This window comes from Narcine bancroftii, chromosome 1, assembly GCF_036971445.1.
Source record: "Narcine bancroftii isolate sNarBan1 chromosome 1, sNarBan1.hap1, whole genome shotgun sequence".
In the NCBI taxonomy this organism is placed as follows: domain Eukaryota; kingdom Metazoa; phylum Chordata; class Chondrichthyes; order Torpediniformes; family Narcinidae; genus Narcine; species Narcine bancroftii.
The window spans coordinates 66805235-66817281 of record NC_091469.1 but is presented as its reverse complement, the minus strand read 5'-3'; the positions used below and the strand labels follow the sequence as shown (position 1 = coordinate 66817281).

At 40.1% G+C, this 12047-nt stretch overlaps 1 protein-coding gene and 1 long non-coding RNA gene across 2 annotated transcripts in view; one reads left to right on the top strand and one right to left on the bottom strand.

Annotated features, from left to right (window-relative positions):
* The window catches only part of lrrc2 (leucine rich repeat containing 2), an 89756-nt gene that overhangs the window by 43424 nt on the left and 34285 nt on the right, over positions 1 to 12047 (top strand). The window lies entirely within an intron of this gene.
* LOC138759142 (uncharacterized) overlaps positions 11665 to 12047 on the bottom strand; it is a 74269-nt gene continuing 73886 nt past the window's right edge. Inside the window, exon 7 of the long non-coding RNA XR_011354641.1 lies at positions 11665 to 11846. This is a non-coding gene — a long non-coding RNA (uncharacterized lncRNA). The remainder of the gene's footprint in view (positions 11847 to 12047) is intronic.

Below are 12047 nucleotides of genomic sequence, written 5' to 3'. Positions count from 1 at the left end.
CAATGACTAAAACTGTTGCTATCCTTTCCCTGCTAGCTTCCTGCCTCTCAATCCATCAATGTCTCTCTTATCTTGTAAGTACAAGGATGCATTCACATCTTGTTACAGCCCTGTACATTCCCATCTCATGATGTTTTACCTAACAGGAGTACAAGGACACCTCCCCTTCTTGTTACAGCCCTGTACAGGGTAACTCCCTACACATTCCCATCTCATGATGTTTTACCTTACAGTATAGAGAAGGGTGAGGATGTGGAGTTGGGCATTTGTTGATCGACAATCTGTCCCTTGTCCAGTGTTTGTATTTTGGAACCTCAGATTTTATATTCCATTAATAGCATCGTATTGCAATGACAAAGAATTCCACTTGTACCTCAGATAATTAACGTAATGTACCCAGTGGAAATAGCATTCGCTTACATACTTCCCCACATTTACTTATTTCACAAACATCCATCACTATTCAGTAACAAAATAATTAAGACGTTCATTGACATAAGGAAAAAGCATTCATAATTTATCTGATCATTTATGAATAAGTGCACATGTGGCTAAGGATACAATAAATGTATTACCCAATCAGAAAACATGGATGAACGAGAAGTTGACTCGCTTCTGAAGTTCAGGTTAGGGGCATTCAAATTAAATTGGCCCTTTCCAAAAAAAAATCTGAGTGTGATCTTCTCAGGGCCATTAGAGAGGACAGAAAAAATGCCGTCCTAGGCTCAAGTCCCATGATATCATTAAAAACACTTGGCAACTATGGTAGGGCATGCATGCCATGAGAGCTACAAGGCAAAAGCAGGCACCATAACATGCAAGAGCATGTTCCTGATGAACTCAATGTTTTTTTATGAAGAGGCGCCAGCAGGGAGGTAACATCCATGTCAACTACTGAGTATGCTCTGCACTTCTAGCCTTCCAGAGGTGAAGCTGCAGAAAACAACTGGCCTAGATGGAGTCCTGAGAGCCTGCACAGATCAACTGGGAGGTGTCTTTTCTCTCTCCACACAAAAGTTCATAATTCCCACTTGTTTCAAGAAGGCTATGATTATACCAGTACTCTACTAATGGGCCAAACTAACTACTGATCGGTGGTTCTCACATCCACTATCATGAAACACTGAGATTTTGATCATGGTTCAAATCAACTCTAACATTCCAACATGTTTGATTCATTTATCTTGCTTACTGTCAAAACAGATCCACAGCTGATGCCATTTCTTTGCCCTTCACTCAGCCTTGGAACACCTGGTCATCAAGGACATCAATGTCAATTGTTCATTGACTACAGCTCCACCATCAATACCATAGCAAACTCATCCCCACACTTTGGAATCTGATCCTTAGTACCCTCTGCAACTGGATCTTTGAATTCCTGTCCAATACCCTGCACACAATCAAAATGGGAAACAGCATCTCCTCCACAATCACACTCATCACTGGTGCTCCATAAGGATGCATTCTCAGTCCTTTACTATATTCCCTCTATACCCATGACTGGGTAGCCAAATACCATTCCAATTCCATCTTCAAATTCGCTGACGATGCACAGGTTTGATATTAAATAATGATAAGATGGAATAGAGGAAAGTGATTGAAAGCCCCTGGGGACTCTGATTTCCTCCCACCTTTCAATTGACCTTGTAGGTCAATTGGATGTATTTGGGCAGCATGGGCTTGTGGGCCAAAAGGGCCTGTTACTGTTCTGTATGTCTATAATAAATTTAAGGATTTCTCAACATCAACAAGATGAAGATGGCAATAAACTTCAGGACAGGGGGCAGAGACCACAATCTTGTTCACTTTATTGATCCTGACATTCTTCAGAGTACAATTCCATTGACTGGACCTGGACTAATCACGTTGACATTCTCATTGGATGCATCACAGGGTGATATGGGAGCTGCTCTGTTCAAGACCACAAGCTCCAGAAGATTTTGAATGCAGATCAGAATTTCACATGAATTTCCCTTTCCTCTATGTACTCGATCTACTTCTCTCGCTGCCAAGAAAAGGCAGCCAACCTACTGCATATATCTTTATGAAGGACTCAAACCCGAAACATTGGTTATGTATCTTTATCTTTGCTATATAAAGTACACTGTTTGACCTGCTGAGTTTCTCCAGTATTGTGTTTTTACTTCAAGCACGGTGTCTGCAGGCTTTGAAGATTTACTCCAACGTACTGCAAGACAAATCATACCTTAACATATTCTCTTCTCCCTCCTTCCATTGGGGACAAGGTTTGAGAGTGTGAAACAATCAGTATTAATTTTTTATTTTATAAATTTTAAATTAATTTAGAGATACAGTAATAACCCCTTCTGGCCCAAGAGCCCATGCCGCGCAAATACACTCATTGACTTACGAACCCTGTATGTTTTTGGAGTGTGGGAAGAAACCAGAGAAAACTCAAAGAAAATCCACTCATGAGGGGAATATACAAACGCCTTACTTACAGTGCCAGATTTGAATGTGGGGCTGTAAAAAACATTGCACTAACTGCTACACTAACTTTACTATCTGTGATCTCCATGACGGCCCACATGCCCTGTCATAGTTGCCAAATGTCCATGATGTTGTCATGGGACTTGAGCCTCATGCAGCACCATCACTGGGCTTCTCTGATAGCCTTGGGAAGATCACATTTCCTCTTCCCTATAGCCATTAGACTTCTGAATGAAACTCTCACAACAGAGCTCTCATGCTACCCTTGCTTTGTCCTCATTGATCGCTTTCATTTTTTCCATTGTAATTCATACTCTTGCCTCTTTCATTTTTTCCATTGTAATTCATACTCTTGCTTCTCTACTCTGAATACTGCATAAAAGTTAGAATTGAACAGTTGACAAGAAAAACCCTTCTCACTGCATCAGATAATATTTGACAAATAAACTTAAACTTGATGATATAAATGGAGAAACTGTTTTTAATATTCTTCCTTTCTTTGGCTTGGCTTCGCGGACGAAGATTTATGGAGGGGGTAAATGTCCACGTCAGCTGCAGGCTCGTTTGTGGCTGACAAGTCCGATGCGGGACAGGCAGACACGGTTGCAGCGGTTGCAGGAGAAAATTGATTGGTTGGGGTTGGGTGTTTCCTCCTTTGTCTTTTGTCAGTGAGGTGGGCTCTGTGGTCTTCTTCAAAGGAGGTTGCTGCCCGCCGAACTGTGAGGCGTCAAAATGTACGGTTTGAGGCGATATCAGCCCACTGGCAGTGGTCAATGTGGCAGGCACCAAGTGATTTCTTTAGGCAGTCCTTGTACCTCTTCTTTGGTGCACCTCTGTCACGGTGGCCAGTGGAGCGCTCGCCGTATAATACGATCTTGCGAAGGCGATGGTCCTCCATTCTGGAGACATGACCCACCCAGCGCAGCTGGATCTTCAGCAGCGTGGACTCGATGCTGTCGGCCTCTGCTATCTCGAGTACTTCGATGTTAGGGATGAAGGCGCTCCAATGAATGTTGAGGATGAAGCGGAGACAACGCTGGTGGAAGCGTTCTAGGAGCCGTAGGTGATGCCGGTAGAGGACCCATGATTCGGAGCGAACAGGAGTGTGGGTATGACAACGGCTCTGTATATGCTTATCTTTGTGAGGTTTTTCAGTTGGTTGTTTTTCCAGACGCTTTTGTGTAGTCTTCCAAAGGTGCTATTTGCCTTGGCGAGTCTGTTGTCTATCTCGTTGTCGATCCTTGCATCTGATGAAATGGTGCAGCCGAGATAGGTAAACTGGTTGACCGTTTTGAGTTTTGTGTGCCCAATGGAGATGTGGGGGGGGGGGGCTGGTAGTCAAGGTGGGGAGCTGGCTGATGGAGGACCACAGTTTTCTTCAGGCTGACTTCCAGGCCAAATATTTTGGCAAAACAGGACGTCAAGCGCTGAAGAGCTGGCTCTGAAAGGGCAACTAAAGCGGCATCATCTGCAAAGAGAAGTTCACGGACAAGTTTCTCTTGTGTCTTGGTGTGAGCTTGCAGGCGCCTCAGATTGAAGAGACTGCCATCCGTGCGGTACCGGATGTAAACAGCGTCTTCATTGTTGAGGTCTTTCATGGCTTGGTTCAGCATCATGCTGAAGAAGATTAAAAAGAGGGTTGGTGCGAGAACACAGCCTTGCTTCACGCCATTGTTAATGGAGAAGGGTTCAGAGAGCTCATTGCTGTATCTGACCCAACCTTGTTGGTTTTCGTGGAGTTGGATAACCATGTTGAGGAACTTTGGGGGGCATCCAATGCGCTCTAGTATTTGCCAAAGCCCTTTCCTGCTCACGGTGTCGAAGGCTTTGGTGAGGTCAACAAAGGTGATGTAGAGTCCTTTGTTTTGTTCTCTGCACTTTTCTTGGAGCTGTCTGAGGGCAAAGACCATGTCAGTAGTTCCTCTGTTTGCGCGAAAGCCGCACTGTGATTCTGGGAGAATATTCTCGGCGACACTAGGTATTATTATATACTAATCAGAAATACGTTGACCTCCTTCTGGTTCCCTTGTGTTAATCAATTGGTGATTTATAACTTGCTGAAGTAATACATTTCATAGATATGTAAAATAAAGTGATCTGTTTCAAGGGATATATTCTTTATGCAAGATTTTAAGGATTTTGCATTCTATCAATAGAAAATTTTCTTTGGCTAAATATTTTCCAGCACTGTACCTGTTTTCACAAACCGAGGAAGCATTGCAGGCCAGCTAGGTGCAAAGCCCTGAGTTGTGTTATCCCATTGTGCTCCTGTGCTGAACAAAAGGCCTTTCATGAACAATTATTCACAAAGGAGAGATCAGTGCCAACCGCTCAGTCCAAGATTCCGCCCTGCTCCAGCTCCCTCAACAGCCCCTAAGGCTAGAGCTGGATGAGGTCCTCACCCAGGATGAGACATATAAGGCAATCGAACAACTGAAAAGTGGCAAAGCAGCAGGTATGGATGGAATCCCCCCCGAGGTCTGGAAGGCTGGCGGCAAAACTCTGCATGTCAAACTGCATGAGTTTTTCAAGCTTTGTTGGGACCAAGGAAAACTGCCTCAGGACCTTTGTGATGCCACCATCATCACCCTGTACAAAAACAAAGGCGAGAAATCAGACTGCTCAAGCTACAGGGGAATCATGCTGCTCTCCATTGCAGGCAAAATCTTCGCTAGGATTCTCCTAAATAGAATAATACCTAGTGTTGCGAGAATATTCTCCCAGAATCACAGTGCGGCTTTCGCGCAAACAGAGGAACTACTGACATGGTCTTTGCCCTCAGACAGCTCCAAGAAAAGTGCAGAGAACAAAACAAAGGACTCTACATCACCTTTGTTGACCTCACCAAAGCCTTCGACACCGTGAGCAGGAAAGGGCTTTGGCAAATACTAGAGCGCATCGGATGCCCCCCAAAGTTCCTCAACATGGTTATCCAACTGCACGAAAATCAACAAGGTCGGGTCAGATACAGCAATGAGCTCTCTGAACCCTTCTCCATTAACAATGGCGTGAAGCAAGGCTGTGTTCTCGCACCAACCCTCTTTTCAATCTTCTTCAGCATGATGCTGAACCAAGCCATGAAAGACCTCAACAATGAAGACGCTGTTTACATCCGGTACCGCACGGATGGCAGTCTCTTCAATCTGGGGCGCCTGCAAGCTCACACCAAGACACAAGAGAAACTTGTCCGTGAACTACTCTTTGCAGACGATGCCGCTTTAGTTGCCCATTCAGAGCCAGCTCTTCAGCGCTTGACGTCCTGTTTTGCGGAAACTGCCAAAATGTTTGGCCTGGAAGTCAGCCTGAAGAAAACTGAGGTCCTTAAGTTGCACCTTAAGTTCACCAGGTTTCCTGTAGTTTGCAAGGCCACTCATGATTTAGAAGCCAGCAAGGCGCATAGCGCATAGCGAGAACATTGATGGTGGATGGCACTGGAATTATATGGTTTTTTTTCTGTTATGCTGAATAGTGAACATGGGACATGGGGGCATGAAGCTTAATTAAACATTGGTGAAGGGTAAAGATCTAAGTACACATTTTCTTTTAAAAGGCACCATTGAATAATAAAAAGAAGTGAAATTTCCTTTTCCTATTGTACTAATTGTAACGGATTTCTCACAGGCCAGTTTACTGCAGAATATATCCATTTGGTCTGCTCCAGTTTCATATGCTGTTCTTAGCAAATAAGACACTAGAAAACTAGAATACGCTGCTCTAATTATTTATTTTTTTCTTTTGAATAATAACAACAGCTAGAAAATACACTTTGTGATATTAGATAGTAGCATACATTTTCTCTGTCTGAAAATTTAACAGTGATGTTAACCTGTATTTTAAATGTTTTGCCCTGGAATTTCATAAAACCATGTTAAACATTTAATCCTAATGTCACAATAGTGATTTATAGATTTAACTTGATCATCTATCTAGCTAATGGTTTTAGATTGTATTCAAAATCATTCAATTGATACAATTTAGATGATTTATTCAAAAAATTAAAATCAAATTTGCTGTTGTTTGAGATTAACTTAATTACTTGTGCTGATTGATCTACGGGGCTCAGCATATTGACAGAATAGAAATATGCAGTTATATTTGGTTTAGTTGTCTATTGTGTTTTGGGGTTTTCCCTCCAGTATTAGCTAATAGAATCAATCATTTATTTCCATTGGCCTAAATCTGACAGTAGTATAAAATACAACATTACAGTTTAACAAGATTACATTTTCACATTTAATCATTTGTGCTGTATTAATATCAATTCATTACCGTGCAGTATTGATTTAGCTAATCTCTGCCACATTGGAACAATTTACGAAATGCAAAATTTGATAAACCACCAGATGAGTCATCCTTTTCTTTCATCATTCATTTCTATTGTTTTAATTGTCATGTAGATTCTCATTACTTCTTACTTCTGTAATAAAATCATGGCATACTCACTCCTTTCAACCATTTGAGTTGCTGTAATGTTTAGTTTATTAAGACTTACAGATATTATCCAGTGTTTTAATAATGACAGAGCAAATCACTTGGTATATAACCATATAACCACTTACAGCACAGAACAGGCCAGTTCGGCCCTACTAGTCCATGCCGTAGCAAATCCCCACCCTCCTAGTCCCACTGACCAGCACCCGGTCCATACCCCTCTAGTCCCCTCCTATCCATGTAACAATCCAGTCTTTCCTTAAATGTAACCAATGATCCCGCCTCGACCACGTCTGCCGGAAGGTCATTCCACATCCCCACCACCCTCTGCGTAAAGAAATTTCCCCTCATGTTCCCCTTATAATTCCCCTTCAATCTTAAACCATGTCCTCTAGTTTGAATCTCCCCCTTTCTTAATTGAAAAAGCCTATCCACATTTACTCTGTCTGTCCCTTTTAAAATCTTAAACACCTCTATCAAGTCCCCTCTCAATCTTCTACGCTCCAGAGAAAAAAGCCCCAGTCTGCACAACCTTTCTCTGTAACTCAGACCCTGAAATCCTGTCAACATTCTCGTAAAACTTCTCTGCACTCTCTCTATTTTGTTTATATCTTTCCTATAATTTGGTGACCAAAACTGTACACAGTACTCCAAATTTGGCCTCACCAATGCCTTGTACAATTTCATCATAACCTCCCTACTCTTGAATTCAATCCTCCGATTTATGAAGGCCAACATTCCAAATGCCTTCTTCACCACACCATCTACCTGAGTATCAGCCTTGAGGGTACTGTTTACCATAACTCCTAAATCCCTTTGTTGCTCTGCACTCCTCAATTGTCTACCATTCAATGTATATGACCTATTTAAATTTGCCTTTCCAAAATGTAGCACCTCACATTTATCTGTATTAAATTCCATCAGCCATTTCTCAGCCCATACCTCCAGCCTTCCTAAATCACCTTTTAATCTACGGTAATCTACCTCACTGTCCACAACACCACCAATCTTTGTGTCATCCGCAAACTTGCTTATCCAATTCTCCACCCCTACATTCAGATCGTTAATATATATAACAAATAATAGTGGACCCTGGACCGAACCCTGAGGAACTCCACTAGTCACCGGCCTCCAATTGGACAAAATTTTCTACCACTACTCTCTGACACCTCCCATCCAACCACTGCTGAATCCATTTCACTACCTCTTTATTTATACCTAATGCCTCCACCTTTTTTCCTAACCTCCTGTGGGGAACTTTGTCAAAAGCTTTACTAAAGTCCAAATAGACAACATCCACAGCTTTCCCTTCATCAACCTTTTTTGTAACCCCCTCGAAAAACTCAATCAGGTTTGTCAAGCATGATCTACCCCTGACAAAACCATGCTGATTACTCCCTAGCAATCCCTGTGCAGTGACTTATCTTTATTCATATCTCTTTGTGGCCTAAATTCCAGCACTTTACTTAATGAGGATTAGTTTGGAATTGACTTTTTACATTCCTGGAATTGTGAAAAGCGTAACACAATTCAGGTATTTTGGTAGCTTTTTAAATAGTTGTCCAATGTGCCAATCTTTTATAGTTATTTAATCTTTGCTCTATTTCATTGATGTCTCTTTTGTATCTTTTGTAAGATCAAAGCCAGACTAATATTTTCCACTCCTCCACATTTGAAGCACATATAAAGCAACTAGAGTCATTCACCAAATGATTAATTCACCAAATGCCTCATGAGCAAAGATCAAAGCCACAAAACCTCTTCTACTATAGGGATTTGCCACAAAATAAAATTCCCACTAATTTTAATTCTAGTTTGTCAAAGTAATGAATTAACCTAAAAAAAATTTTTTAAAATTTGAAGCACATATAAAGCAACTAGAGTCAACGATTAATTCACCAAATGCCTCATGAGCAAAGATTAAAGCCACAAAGCCTCTTCTACTATAGGGATTTGCCACAAAATAAAATTCCCACTAATTTTAATTCTAGTTTGTCAAAGTAATGAATTAAGCTAAAAAATTTTTTTTAAAATTTGAAGCACATATAAAGCAACTAGAGTCAACGATTAATTCACCAAATGCCTCATGAGCAAAGATCAAAGCCACAAAGCCTCTTCTACTATAGGGATTTGCCACAAAATAAAATTCCCACTAATTTTAATTCTAGTTTGTCAAAGTAATGAATTAAGCTAAAAAAAATTTTTTTTAAATTTGAAGCACATATAAAGCAACTAGAGTCAACGATTAATTCACCAAATGCCTCATGAGCAAAGATCAAAGCCACAAAGCCTCTTCTACTATAGGGATTTGCTACAAAATAAAATTCCCACTAATTTTAATTCTGGTTTGTCAAAGTAATGAATTAAGCTAAAAAAATTTTTTTTTAATGGACAATAAATAGGTTAGATAGATAGAACAAACTTTTGATTGTTTGTAAAAATACACAATAATTTCAAAGTGGGAAGGAATGTGCTTGCCAGTATTTATCTTTCAAGGAATGTCAGTGCAGAAAACATTGGTTGGAACAGTCCTCACAGGTACCTGGCAGGTCTACTGAGAACCTTTAGCTAACCGCAGTGTGTGCAACAACAAGCTCTGGACACCAGGCATGCAGACTGTAGCACAGAAGTCAAGAACATGCAGAGTGTGTGTGTCAATCTTACCTCTTGGCCTGACCCTAGACCATAGATTCTCAAGGTGGGGCATACGCCCCACCGCTGGGGCATGGGAATATTTTGGTGGGGCATGGGGCTTAAGAATATTTTAATGGGGCGAAGGAATATTTTGGGAAATAACTAAAAAGTTGGTTTGAAAAAATAAACTCATTATGTTGGTGTGAAAGATGTGACTTCGCCACACTGTCAGTACAAAACAATTGCAGTAACTTCCAAGTAAAATCACTTTGTTTATTTTATTTTCATGTGTTTTTGCTCTTCCGATGTTTCTCTGACGTTTCTCCATTGTTCCTCTTATTTTAACTGATGTTATCCATGGTTAACATTATATTTTTTTGACTGGTCATATTATCATTCATTCCAAATTATCTCAATGGTGACGAGGATTCCAAATTATCTCAACAACCATGTCTCCATCCATATCCCTTTACTTTTTCAGTTCAGTAGTGAGTGAGACCTGAATCTTTATGTATCTTTGTACACTAGCGCATTGTTGGGGAGCGAGGAGGGGTCCACCCCAGGCGTCAGCCTGAGGGGGACACAAAAATTGGAAAAATATAGGGACCCCAGAAAGAAAAGCATGAGGCTAGCGCAGTTTTGATGCACTCTCTGTGAGAAAAAATCTCAGAAACCACGCTAGTGTTTTTTTTTTCATTTTTTTAGGGTCAGTCTTCTTCCTTTAATTCAATCATTACTTTTATTACATTTTTCAGTTCTAAGACATAATAAAATATTGATTAATCTGCTTCAGGGACCTCGTGCTTTTGTATTAATCTGTTTCAGGCAGCTTGCGCTGTTGTATATTCAAAATGAGCAGACCAAGCAAGCAAAAGGTTCGTCAATATTCAGTAGATTTATTGGGTTTATACCTGCTGTACACGATGAAAATGCACCTTTTTGCCTATTATGTCAACAAACTTTGACAAATGAAACAATGAAAACAGTCTGTCTTGAAGTTCATTTGAGGGTAAAACATCCTAACCATGTAAATTTGAAATTGGAATATTTTAAATCACTGAAAGAAAAGTTTGAAAATAAATCAAAAATCACTTCATTACTTACTGTGCAAACTACAGCCCTAAATCGTACTCTGAAGCGAGCTATGAAATTTCTCTCCTGATAGCAAAACATGGGAGGAATCATACGATTGGGGAGGAACTGATTAAACCCACAATATCATTGTTTCTCAAAACAGTTCTGCAAAAGGATGACAAAGATGTCCGAGCAATGCCTTTGAGTAATAGGACTGTCTGCAACAGAATAGATGACATGGGTCAAAATGTTGAAAAACAGCTTATTGAGAAGTTGAAATCATGAAAGTTCTCAATACACTGGATGAATCTACTGTACATGACAGTAAGGCTCTGTTATTGGCATACATGAGATCTATTGATCGGGAAGAGTTTCAAGAAGAGATGTTGTTTTGTGGATCATTAGAAACAAGCACAACTGCAGTTGATATCTACAGCAAGCTCAAAAATTGTTCGGATGAAAATGAAATACCAAAAGGAAACAGTGTATCTTGTGCTGCAGATGGTGAACCTGCTATGATGGGTAAAAAAACAGGATGTTTAAAATTAATGAAGGATGAAAATCCAAACATGTTGGTTGTGCACTGTTATCCACTGAGAAACTTTAGTTGCCAAGAAAGTTTCCCCCGATCTACACGAAACACTACATTCTGTGATCAAGTGTATCAATGCTATCAAAGCTCATGCCAAATGTGAACATCTATTTAAGCAGTTTTGTGTCGATAAAAATGCAGAACATGTGAGATTATTACTTCACTCTGAAGTAAGGTGGTTGTCAAAGGTAAACTGCTTCAAAAGGTTTATGGAACTGTTTGATCTCCTCAGTGAGTTTTTGAAGGACAACCCTGAAATGAAGCTCTTGCTAACAACAGATGGCAAAACTTATGTGAGTTACTTGACGGACATTTTTGAGAAACTAAGTACATTGAACAAGCAACTCCAAGTAGCAAATATGATGCTCGTTGATGCAAAAACAAAGATGTTTGAAATCACGACACTTCTAGAATTATGCCAAAGGAATATTTCTGCAAGAAATTTCAGTCAATTCTAATGGATGAATAAGTGTGAGGTAACTAATGCTGCTACAAACGTCATTGTTGACCATTTGAAAATGTTGGTTACTGACTTTAATGATAAATTTTGTGATTTTAAAGGCAATGGATTTTCCCTCTTGGTTAACTCAGCCATTGCTGGTGAAGTTCTCTAAAGTTCCAGTACAATACCAAGAAGAGTTATTGGAGTTGCAACATGATGAATCTGTAACGAGATCGAAAAGAAATACCCAGACTTGACTACTTTAGCAAAGAACTATTGATACCTTTTCCATTGTCATATTTAATAGAATGTGGCTTCAGTGCTATTAGTGATTTGATACAAGCTAACAGAAACCAACTGAAAATTTAAAAAACGTGGAGATTTATTGAAACTAACAAAATTAGTCTCTCGAATCAAAAAAAA